At 40.2% G+C, this 13,179-nt stretch overlaps 1 protein-coding gene across 4 annotated transcripts in view; it reads right to left on the bottom strand.

The window, feature by feature from the left end:
• The window catches only part of Kansl1 (KAT8 regulatory NSL complex subunit 1), a 133,507-nt gene that overhangs the window by 66,141 nt on the left and 54,187 nt on the right, over nucleotides 1-13,179 (bottom strand). The gene's annotated exons all lie outside the window — the stretch shown is intronic.

Consider the following 13,179-nt stretch of genomic DNA (forward strand, 5'->3'; position numbering starts at 1 on the left):
GTCAGACTAACACAGGTAGTAGATTTTTAGGTTTTTTTAAGTCCAACAAGCAAATATAAAGTAATGAGTCAATTCATTGATATCAACTTAAAGTATCATGTTACTGGTTTTTAAACTCTCAATTAGGTAAACACACACCCATTTTAGGAGTACTGGGGCTTGAACTCAAGGCCTTATACTTCCTAGAAAAATGTTTACCACTTGAGCCATGTCCTTTTGGCTTGACTTCCGTTTTCCATATGTGGTGCTGGGGAATCGAACCAAGAGCTTCATTTGTAGGAGGCAAGCACTCTTGCCACTAGGCCATATTCCCAGCCCCTGGCTTGGCTTTTTTAGAGTGAATCTTTGCCCAGGACCAGCCTAGCAGCTTCCAAATTTTTACCTCCATGTAACTGGAATAGGTGTGTATAACATCTAGCTTACTGACTGAGATGGGGGAGGGAGGTCTGGCTAACTTTTTACCTTCAAACCAATAGTAATCCTTATCTCGTAAATGGCTGAGATTAGAGGCAAAAAGCACACTGCATGGCTCACATACCCACCCCTTAAAAAAAAAAGTGATTGGGGGCTGGGGATATGGCCTAGTGGCTAGAGTGCTTGCCTCCTATACATGAAGCCCTGGGTTCGATTCCCCAGCACCACATATGTGGCTCAAGTGGCAGAGTGCTAGCCTTGAGCAAAAAGAAGCCAGGGACAGTGCTCAGGCCCTGAGTCCAAGCCCCAGGACTGCCCCCCCCAACCAAAAAATAGTGATTGGTAGCCGGGCACCCATGGTTCATATCTGTAATCCTAGCTGCTCAGGAGGCTGAGATCTGAGGATTGCAGTTCAAAGCAAGCCTGGGCAGGTAAGTCTGAGACTATTTTTTTTTTTGGTCTGTTGGTCAAAGAACTTGAACTCAGGGCCTGGGTGCTGTCCCTGAGCTCTTTATGCTCCAAGCTAGCACTCTACCACTTTGAGCCATGACATCACTTCCAGTGAGAATCCTAACTTCAACTAACCACCAGAAAACCAAAAGTGGTGGTAGAGCACTCACCTTGAGCAAAAAAAGCTCAAAGACAGCAGCGCCCAGGTCCTGAGTTCAAGCCCCACGATTGACAGAAAAAAGTGATTGGTGAGATATAAATAATAAAGAAGTACATTTTATTTACATATGTGTATGTATGAAAATAGCATAATGAAACCCACCAAATATTGTTAAATGGGGAGGAGGGGCCTATAGATAGGGTGAATCTAATCAAAGCACATTACCAACATGTTGTGACTGTCACAACCAAGCCCCTTTACACTATTACTTTATGTTAAAAATTTAAAAATGATTAGCAAGGAGGAACACAGAATTATTTGTAGTATAAATTCAGAGATGATTAAATCCATAGTGGTAATTTTAAATACTGCTTAGACACTTAGAATCACTATGAAGCTCATCCTACCTGTACCTTCCATCTTGACTCTTGATTGTATGGGGGCACATGAGCAACAAGTCATGAGCAGACTTGAAGCAAAAGCATCACAAACTTGGTAAGAACACCAGTGACTCACTCACATCTGTAATTCTAGCTACTTGGGAAGATGAGATCTATAGGATAGAAAATAGTCTGGGCAGAAAAGCCCTCGAGACACCATCTCCAAAATACCAGCAAATGGCAGAGCACCATCTGAGTGAACAAGAGATCCAAAGTTCAAACTTCAGTACCAGGAAAAAAAAAGTAAAAGGCTTATGGAAGAAAGTTAAAAACAATTTTTTTATCATAAGCACTCTTTAGATTCTGTATCAAGTAAGTTAATCTATACAAGAGGATGCAAACAGTCACAGGCAGGTACACAGCTCATCAAAAATGTTTTATTGAAGCGAATGGAATGCCTCAGGCTTGAAATGCAGAATAGTCATGCACAACTGTAAAATAATCAGTTAAGATATGTCTCTTCAGGGACTGGGAATATGGCCTAGTGGCAAGAGTGCTTGCCTCTCATACATGAAGCCCTAGGTTCGATTCCTCAGCGCCACATATATAGAAAACGGCCAGAAGTGGCACTGTGGCTCAAGTGGCAGAGTGCTAGCCTTGAGCAAAAAGAAGCCAGGGACAGTGCTCAGGCCCTGAGTCCCAGGACTGGCCAAAAAAAATGTCTCTTCAAAATTTCCATATGTAGTGTTGGGAATGCGGCTTAGTGGTAGAGTGCTTGTCTAGCATGCATGAGGCTCTGAGTTGGATTCCTCAGCACCACATAAACAGAAAAGGCCGGAGGTGGCGCTGTGGTTCTGCTAGCCTTGAGCAAGAGGAAGCCAGGGACAGTGCTCAGGCCCTGAGTTCAAGCTCCAGGACTGGCCAAAAAAAATCCATATATAAGCCAAATGTAGTAGTAAATGCCTATAATCCCTGCAATTTTGGAGGTGGAGGAGTTGGAGGACCAAGATTTCAAGACCAGCCCAGTCAAAGGTAGAGGCCAGATCCTGTTTTCAAAAGCAAAATGTAAAAAAGGTCTAGAGGCATATCTCAAGTAGTAGAGAACTTGCCTAGCAGGAACAAGGCTCTGAGTTCAGTCTCTAGCACCATAAAACAAAGCTTCTACAAAGATGAGGCATAGGAAGTTATAGCTGGTTATACTGCTATTACTCCAAGTAAAATCTTGCCCCTTTATTAAAAATAAATAAATCAAGAACCTAGGGAAATAAATGTCCTGGGAATAACTGGTTAGTGTATAAATGAAGCCACAGATACATGTTCCATAAGGACTGGATATGAAAAATAAAAGCAATTCAGGATATGGATGGGCCCTATGGTTTACAAACTGTGTAAACCTATACAAGATTCTCATGTAATAAGAACAGAACACTACCTAAGCACAAGAGGAAAAGTGTACGGAAGGGTTGGTACATGGGCACCCAACTCTTTTAAACTGTTAGACATGATAATCAACAAGAAATATTACAGAAATTGTCAGGTTGGAGAAGAGAAAACTAGAAAACTGATCCTGAAGGGACTACAAAGTAGGGAAAAACCCAGGCTCAGCAGTAATTGCCTCACAAGACAGCAAAAAAGGCAGATGGGAAGAAAGAGCAGCACAAGGGGCTATGAAATCCAGATCTCTTTAAAGAACACCTCTTAGGCTATGCGTGCGTCAGTGGCTCATGCCTATAATCCTAGCTATTCAGGAGGCTGAGATTTGAAGATTACAGTTCAAAGCCAGGCTGGGCAGGAAAGCCTAGGAGACTTGGATCTCCAATTAAAAAAAGCAAAGAAGTGGAGCTGTGGGTCAAGTGGTAGAGTGCTGGTCTTGAGCAAACAAGCTCAAAGACAGCTCCCAGGCCCTGAGTTCAAGTCCCAGACTGATGCAAACACATACACAAACAAACAAAAACACCTCTTAGGTTTGCAGTTCTTCAATGCCCTGTTCTTCATTCAACTACACCATAGGGTACTAAAACAGATGCAGCTTTCTGAAATCAGCCTCATTTCCTTCAGAACAGTTAATTTTTGCAGTAGGGGCAAATGAATTATCAGAACAAAAAGCTATTTAGCTTTGGTGAGAGCCTGAGTAGAAAACAAATTAACACAAAATAAAACCAATAGCTAACAGCCTTCTCTCTACATAAGCTTAACTGAGGAAGGTTGAGTGACACATTCATAGCTGAATCATCTATAACTGGAAAGAAGTGGGTACAAATGCTGATTCTTACTTGTCCCTTCTACAGTCACTCTCTTAGAACTTCACTATAAGAATTTCTGAGGCAGGCATTGGTGGCTCAGGTCTGTTAGCTACTCAGGAGACTTGTAAGATCTGAGAATTGAAACCAGCCAGGGCAAGAAAGTTTCTAAGACTTATTTCCAATTAACCAGCAAACAGCAGAAGTGGATCAGTGGTAGTCTTTAGTGAAAAAGCTAAGGGGCTGCATAGTCCCTGAGTTCAAGCCTCAGTACCAGCATATACCCCAAAAATTTTCTATTGCCAGAAACTAATGGCTCACACCTATAATCCTAGCTACTCAGGAGACTGAGATATGAGAATCAAATTCCAAGCCAGCCCCAGCAGATAAACAAGACTCTTATTTCTAAAACATAGGCAGAGGTGAAAGTGGGTGTGGCACAAGTGGTAGAATGTCAGTAGTGATTGAGAAAGCTGAACCAGAAGTCAAGGCTCTGAGTTCAAGCCTAAGTTTCAACACAGGAGAGGGAATGGGAGAGGGTAAATAAAGGACAGGAGGGGGGGAGGGGAGGGGAGGAGAGGGGAAAAGAGGGGAGGTTCTGCCTAAACATTCGTTTATGGAAAATCATACAAATGTAGAAGAGGAGGGAAATAATATGAAATTCCACAGCCAAAGAAATACAACAATTCTGTCTTGTGGTAGCTATTAGTCAAATGAAAAAACAAAAGTAAGGGCTGGGGAGGTAGCACAGTTTTAGAGTGCCTACTTTGCACTGCCAGTGGGGGTTGGTGGGTTATAGGGAAAGACCTAAAGCATAAATATGAATCATCACCAGTGCTGAAGAAAAACTCTTGTACATGCAAGAAAAAAAAGAAAGAAAAGGCTTGTATTCCCAAGTAGTTTAAAAATATGTAGACAGGGGGCTGGGGATATGGCCTAGTGGCAAGAGTGCCTGCCTCGGATACACGAGGCCCTACCTAGGTTCGATTCCCCAGCACCCACATATACAGAAAACGGCCAGAAGCGGCGCTGTGGCTCAAGCGGCAGAGTGCGAGCCTTGAGCAGGAAGAAGCCAGGGACAGTGCTCAGGCCCTGAGTCCAAGGCCCAGGACTGGCAAAAAAAAAAAAAAAAAAAAAAATATGTAGACAGGAACCTAAGGAACACAAAATTTTGCTTTTTCTATTTTTCCTACTTTATATCCCTGTTATAATAAAACAAATCCTTACTAAATTGGGGGGAGGGGATGCAGATAAATATTCACTAAGAGCCTATTAAACTAGGTAGGCCCTGGTGGCTCACAGCTGTAATCCTAGCTACTCAGGAGGCTGAGATCTGAGGATCCTAAGTTCAAAGCCAGCCTAGGAAAGAAAGTCCATGAGACTCATCACCAATAAACTACTCACAAAAAGCCAGAAGTGGCTCTCTGGCTCAAGTGGTAAGAAGCTCAGGGATGGAGCCCAAGCCCAGAATTCAAGCCCCAGGACTGGCCAGGAGAGGGGGAGGGAAGAAGAACAAAATCTACCATGATATCCTTTGCCCTCAGAAACCAATTAAAAAGAATGAACACAATGTACAAAAGCACAAACTCCATTTTACAATTATGAAATACTGGCAACTATTTAATGTCTATCAATAAACACTAAAATTAATTTCTCTGCTAGATTCCAGAATAAGATATACAGGAATTGTGCCTACATTATCTTCTCTAATTCTCATAAAAATTCCATAAAGTAATTCCCACTGCATAGGAAACTAAGATTAAAAAAATAATAATAACACTTGAAAGTCAGGGAACCTTAATTCAAATCCAAGTAAGCCAAACCATAAAACCACCCTTTTGCTACACTAAATACAGGTAGTTAAAAAAAAAAAATCAACTGGAACACTATCCATTTTTTTTGTTTCTGTAAATCCTGAGTATTCACTAGGTAACAGAACTTCTGAACTAAGTACATCAATTCTTCAAATATTCCTCAAAAGTAACAACTGACGCCAGGCACTGGTGACTCACACTTGTAATACTAACTACCTAGGAGGCTAAGATCTGAAGATGGTGGTTTGAAGCCAGGCCCAAGCAGAAAAGTCTGAGACTCTTATCTCACCCCAAGTGGAGTTGAAGGGGTTGAGTGCTAGCCTTGAGCAAAAAAGCTCAGGGACAATGCCTAGGCCTTGAATTTAAGCTCTCAGACACACACAAAAAGTTTAACAATTGACCATGTAATGGATCACAAGAATATACTTCAAGTTATAAAAACCAGGAAACCTAAACGCCACTTATTTGACCCCAATACAATAAAGCTAAGGGTCAACAATAAAAAGATAGCAAAAGACAATTTACAGAGGAAAATGTATCTTTTTAAATAATGCTGAAGAGAAAATGATCTGAGAAAATAATTCTTTGCAAGAGTGCTTGCCTTGTTTACATGAAGCCCTGGGTTCGATTTCCCAGCACCACATATAGAAAAAAACCGGAAGTGGCGCTGTGGCTCAAGTGGCAGAGTGCTAGCCTTAAGCAAAAAGAAGCCAGGACAGTGCTCAGGCCCTGAGTCCAAGGCCCATGACTGGCCAAAAAACAAAACAAAAATAATAATAATAATTCTTTGTTAAATGTATATCTAAAAAAAGACCAGCAGAAAATGCCTATAACCCTAAGTACTCAGGAGGCTGAGATCTGAGGCTAGCCAGGTTCAAAGCCAGCCTGGGCAGGAAAGTCTGTGAGGCTCATCTCTAATTCACTGAAAATGAAAGTGGCACAGTTGCTCAAAGTGGTAGAACACTAGCCTTTTGCCGAAGAGGACAGGAACAGCACGCAGGCCCACTTATGAAGCCCCAGGACCGACAGGGAAAAAAATATAATCTGTTAACCACCCTCAATGATTCAAAACAATATTAAGATCAGCTCAAATCTATGATCCTTCCATTACCATTAACTAGTCAAAAAGTAAAGATGAAGTATTCCAAGTTATGCAGTCAATAAATAGCAACACAAAGCCAGTAACAAAATTACAAGTGATGTGATACGTATTAATACTCCAAGCAGCCAATATTCTGTATTTTTTATCCTAAGAATTTTTCATGGCAATGTCTGTAAGTTAGAAGGAACATGGATTTTTTCACATTGTATTTAATGCCCTGTTTGTAGTGCCCTGAAGAGCCATTGACATATTAAGAGTAATAGCAATCAATAACTATTTGTTGAATGAATTTAAGAGTTAATCAAGGGGGGAGGGAACTCACAGAGAGACTACTAAGCATACACATTTATAAATACACTGTTTTATTATATAATATGTATACAAGTATATAGTGCATTTGTGCATACATGTGTACACTTATCTTTTTTTCTACAATCTTCACAGACAGTGAAAAGGCATTAACCAAACATAAAACTCAAGTTACAGTAAAAATCCTCAGGCCAGGATCAGGCATGCTCAATCCCAGCCTCAGAATCCCAGCAATGGGAAGGTGGGCAAAAGGATCACAAGTTTGAAGATAGCCTAGGTTACATAGTCAGACCTACTCTAAAAGAAAATAACTAAATAAGTCAGAAATTACAACAACTGTGCTTATCTATCAGTAGAAATCTATCACAAACTTGTAACAGCCTATCATACACAATAGGAAAAACCTAGCTTTATTTATCCAGGTGCTGGTGGCTCATACCAAAATCCTCATGACTCATGAGGCTGAGATCTGATGATCATGATTCAAAAAGTCAGAGCTAGCAAGGGCAAGAAAGCACATGAAACTTCAACTCCAATTAGCCACCAAAAGTCAGAAGTGGAATAGTGGTTAAAGTGATAGAGTGCTAGCCTTGAGCAAAAGCTAAAGGACAGTGTCCAAGCCCTGTACTTTGTATTCAAGCTCCAGTACTGGCACCAAAAAACAAAAACAATAGTTTTCTCATTTACCACTTGAGTTAACATTCTGCCAATTTCCCAGGGTCAAAATGTAGTCACAGTATCTGTTTCTAAGAGTGCGCAATCATGGGAAAATGTTATATATAAAGACATATACTACAACCTTGACTCACCAAAGTGAGCTTTAAAATTCTGTGCTTCAAAAATCTTACTTCTGAACCATTCTACCACCCCACCCCCACTGCCATGGTTCAATGACTTTTATTTGCAATTAGGCTATCAACAAGCCTCCCTGCTTTCAGCCTTGCCTTACTCCAGAGTCTAAACAATCCGGGAATCAACCTGTCTATCCCCGACAACAGCATCAAATGACTTTATGAGCACCAGAACAGTGCCTTAAATTTGGTTCCTTTCTATTCATATGATAAAATAGCAGCCTAACACTCAAAAACAATGTGACCCCAACTTAACCTTTCAAAATCACCTTCCATTTCCATTTTGTTTGGCAGATCTTTTCACTGGTAGCCAATATAACATCCTCACTCTGACCTACCTCCCTCAATCTTGGCCTTCAAACATTCTGTTGGAAACCTAAGTGTCATCCTTGACCCAAAAACTTCAAGGTCTCCTCAGTGATAGAATGCCTGCCTAAAATGTTAAAGACCCAGGGTAAGATCAAACTTAAGTTTGTCTTCTGCTGACCTTAGCCCAAACAATCACATTCTTCCTAAGATTTCAGTATTCCTTCTTTCCTTGTACATTGAGGGAGGGATCAGCCACCTAAATTACTTGAAGACAAGAACCAAGCTCTCCATTCTTAAATGTTTACATCATTCCTTGCTCTTTGGAAGGTTAATTTTGATAAATCTCTAAAATCTAGTTTCAAGTAATCAAAGTCCCTTAGAAGTTGTTATATTTATTACTCTTGACTCAAACAATTCTGGATGGGCTTTTCTGGAACTGCTCAGGTACTGACTACCATAAATGATGATACATTTTGGTTTCTATTCACATTATCAACTAAGCTAACTCTTCTGATCACCGTTGAAGGATAATCTACTAAATAATGACCATAAATTCTAGCTACTTGAAGGCTAGCCTGCTAGGAAATATCCAGAGAAATTCTGTGCCTTGCCCTTCTATTAAGTTCTTCAGCTAACCTTACCCTGAATGAATGAAATTATGAACATTTATCTTTATCTAGTAATATCATCACTTTCTATTTACAGCAAACCATAGAAACTTAATACAATTTAGCATTAATAGAAATATCCTTACACCTAATAAAATGTAAAGGCATACGTGTGTATACAGATACAGAGATACATAATGACAGTATCTTTAAGATAAATATATACATATATACATACAATTACCTTGATCTTGAACTCTATTAAGTTATTATTTTAAAAAATAAAGTTCTTGGGGCTGGGAATATGGCCTAGTGGTAAAGTGCTCACCCTCATATACATGAAGCCCTAGGTTCGATTCCTCAGCACAATATATAGAAAAAGCTGAAAGTGGCACTGTGGCTCGGGTGGTAGGGTGCTAGCCTTGAGCAAAGAGAAGCCAGGGACAGTGGTCAGGACCTGAGTTCAAGTCCCAGGACTGGCAATAAATAGATAGATAGATAGATAGATAGATAGATAGATAGATAAATAAAGTTCTTAATTGGGAGAATGTTCATTGTTCTATGGAAACTTCCTGCAAAAAAAAAAACAAAAAACTACCCTTTCTACTTATACTTTCAAGCTAAATTATTTCTGTGAATGCTTGGATGTATTCTTACAAGAGATGAATTTCTATACAGAGGGTAGAAAAAATTAAGTCTTAATCAAACTTCATTCTGTTTTCATTTTACAGAGAAAATTGGCCAGACCTTCTGGCCTTCTAAATAAAAGATATTACAAAATTCACTATGCATGGGTGTGCCCAAAGAAAACTTGCTGGGAAAACCTGCTGAAAAAATGAGTGGCAGTTTAAAAAGAAAAATATGAAGGTAGAGGTATGGCTAAAGTGGTAAAAACTCAGCCTTGAGAGATTTACTTATAAGTTTACAGGAAGATTTCTTTCCAAAGCCCGACACTCCACCAAGTTTTATTATCTAAAATATTATCACCAGGCCTTTGTTTTTACATCTCACTTCACTCTACCCTCTACCCTCTGAGTCCATTCACAACAGCATAATCTGGGCTGGGGATGTAGTTCAGTAGTAGAGCACCCCTAGCATGCCCCCAAGGCCTAGACTTGAGACCAGAGATCACAAAACAAAACAAAACAAAACAACCCAGCACAATCTTACTCTCCGGTTTCTTTCACTGCTGTACGTAGAACACATATAATAAAAAATATATCAGTTAATATAATCATACACGCTGGCATCAGGTTGCCTCATGAGAATGAGCAGACTAAGGTAGTAGCTCTGCCACTAACTCCCTTGGTGGAACCCAGTCTGAGAATTCTCAATGGAAATGGCAAACAACATGAGCTACAACGGATCACTCTGCCCACTCGTCCTATATCTCAGCTAGGTATAGAATATGCCTAATAATGACAGCCTAGCCTTGTAAACAAACATTTTTCTGGAAAAGGTGTAATCCTGAGGAACTCAAGCTTAGAAAGACAAAATTAATAATTCTCAAAGATAGTCCTTAATTTTTCTGCTCTATTGCTCCCTCTTAATTACTAATCTCACAAAAGCTAAGAAAAATAATCTGGGGGCTGGGGATATGGCCTAGTGGCAAGAGAGCTTGCCTCGTATGCATGAGGCCCTGGGTTCGATTCCCCGGCACCACATATACAGAAAACGGCCAGAAGTGGCACTGTGGCTCAAGTGGCAGAGTGCTAGCCTTGAGCAAAAGGAAGCCAGGGACAGTGCTCAGGCCCTGAGTCCAAAACTGGCCAGGACTGGCCAAAAAAAAAAAAAAGAAAAGAAAAGAAAAATAATCTGTAGTTTGTCCTTCAGGTTTTCTGATGCTTGCATAATAAATCAACAGAAGAAAAATAGCAAATGTTAGTCATAAACCTACTCAAGCTCTGAAGTGACAACATATTCAAACTAAGTGGATGAAAACCAACCAGGGTATTCTTCAATTATTATTTAATTTTTTCGCAAGTTCTTCTAGTAGCTAGATTTTTCAGAAAGTTTTTCTGACAACACTTTAATAATAAACATTAAGTACATTTTTATAATCCATGTATCGTGCAAGCACAAGGGAAAAATAAAGGAAAAAGAATATAAAATACTTTATCCTAAAAGAATCTTTTTCCAGTAACTGGAGACATAGGGTTTTTCCACCAAAAGTACAGATTGTTTCCTTTTAGTCCGATGCCACTCAGGATGCTACTCAGGATCCTAGCTACTGAGTTCTGAGGATTCTGGTTCAAAAAGCCAGCCCAGGTAGATAAATCTGAGACACTCATCCATAATTAACCAGCAAAAAATCTTGAGCTGTGGCTCAAGTGGTAGATCATCAGTCTTGGGGGGGGGGGGGGGGGGCGGGGAGACACACACACTCACATTCCAGTTTAATTTTGCTAGCTGATGAACAAATTACATGAAGTCACTTCTCTGGATTATTATAGTAGAAGAAAATTACTTTCCAATCATTCACTGCACAATTAATACTAAGTTCACTAGTGAACCATGTTGTCATCTATCTAAAGGGGTTGCTGCAACAGGAGTATGTGCCTTCATGTTGCCCATTTCTCAAAACAGAATCTTCTTTCTGCCCTTTCCCAGTCAACTCCAGAAGAAAAACCTCCAACAGCCAGCAAAAAGCTGGAAATGGAGCTGTGGCTCATGTGTTATAGCACTACCTTGAGCAAAAAAGCTCAGAGACAACTCCCAAGCTCTGAGCTCAAGCCTCCAGCAACAGCACATACACAGAAAAGTGTGAGGCCTTAAGTTCAAGACCCAGCACTGACACATGAGGACATGTACATGCTCGTGTACACATACTGGCACACAAAACCCGAAAAATAAACAGGCATGGTAGTACATACCTTTAATCCCAGCTACTTGGGAAGGAGAGATCAGGAGAATCAATATTCAAGGGCAGCAGCCAAGGGGAAAGTTACCAAGACACTTATCATAATAAATAAGATGATGTTTGCCTGTAACTCCAACTACAAGATAGTCACGTATGTCAAATGATCATATTCCAACAACAGACTAAGCAAAAATGGGGATCTTATGTGGAAAAATAATTAAGGTAAGAAATACGCTGGTGGCATGGCAATCATGAAGCCCTGAATTCAAACCCTGGTACCACCAAAGTCAGTCCAACAAATCAATCACAATAGCTCCTTCCAGGACACTACAATGGTTTTACCCTAGCAAAATGTCCCCCCTCCCCATCACCTAACCACATTCTAAAAGAAAAAGGTATTGTATTTAATAGTATTTTTAGTTAAAATAAAGGCCATTATTCCTCTTTTTAAAATATATAGTATTAAGTTACATGGTTGCCTCATAGTAAATGCCTTATTTCACATTTATAAAATATTTTATTTATATCATCAGCCAGTCTAAAGGATAATTCATTTTTTTCCACTAATACAGCTAATGTTTATGCCTAGCTCTTATTAGATGGGTGAATTGAGCAAATCAGTTAACTTTCTATATTCCTTAAGTCAAATCTGCAAAATTAAAAGTATCTCATTCATTATGGTGTTGAAGATGACATAAATTAATGTGTGAAAAGCTCATAAAAAGGGCCTGGGAATATGGCCTAGTGGCAAGAGTGCTTGCCTCGTATACATGAAGCCCTAGGTTCGATTCCCCAGCACCACATATATAGAAAATGGCCAGAAGTGGTGCTGTGGCTCAAGCGGCAGAGTGCTAGCCTTGAGCAAAAAGAAGCCAGGGACAGTGCTCAGACCCTGAGTCCAAGCCCCAGGACTGGCAAAAAGAAAAAGAAAAGAAAAGCTCACAAAACATTGCCTAGTCCCCTCCCCAATTCATGTAAGTTAAAATTATTGCCCTTACTACATGTCCTATCTCTAAGTTGCTTTAAAATGCTTCCTAGCTCACCCAATTCAGCCAAAATCCTCCTGGGGTTCTGCAGTCTCCCCGGTTTCAGACTAATTTAGTCTCAAAGGTCCTCAGTTTTTTTGGGGAGTTGTTTTTGTTGTCACTGCTGTTTAGGTTTTTTCCTGAGACATGGTGTCAGAAACTCTCATCCCAGTCCTTTTGTCTCGATCTCTTGAGTGCTAAGAGTAATCAGGGGCAGCCAAGCCTGGCTTCCTTTCCTTCTTAATCTGACTAAGATGTACCTCTTAAATTCCAGAAAACAAACAGCAATTAAAAGGAAGACAGGAAAGAGCACTACAAATATAGATCATCATTCAAATTCTCTGCCATACGTGCTTAGACAAATGTAACACAACCTATAAGAAAACGGGGGGGGGGGGGGGCGTGGGGGAGAGAACATTGTTCAAAAAGAAATGTACTCTCTCATTACCTTACTTATGTAACTGTGACCCCTCTGTACATGATCTTTACAATAAAATAAATTGTCTTAAAAAAGAGAGAGAGGCTCTTCTGCCACCATTTGTTTTTGTCAGTCCTGGGCCTTGAACTCAGGGCCTGAGCACTGTCCCTGGCTTCTTTTTTGCTCAAGGCTAGCACTCTGCCACTTGAGCCACAGAGCCACCTCTGGCCATTTTCTAT

The sequence above is a fragment of the Perognathus longimembris genome, chromosome 17 (assembly GCF_023159225.1).
Source record: "Perognathus longimembris pacificus isolate PPM17 chromosome 17, ASM2315922v1, whole genome shotgun sequence".
Lineage (NCBI taxonomy): Eukaryota > Metazoa > Chordata > Mammalia > Rodentia > Heteromyidae > Perognathus > Perognathus longimembris.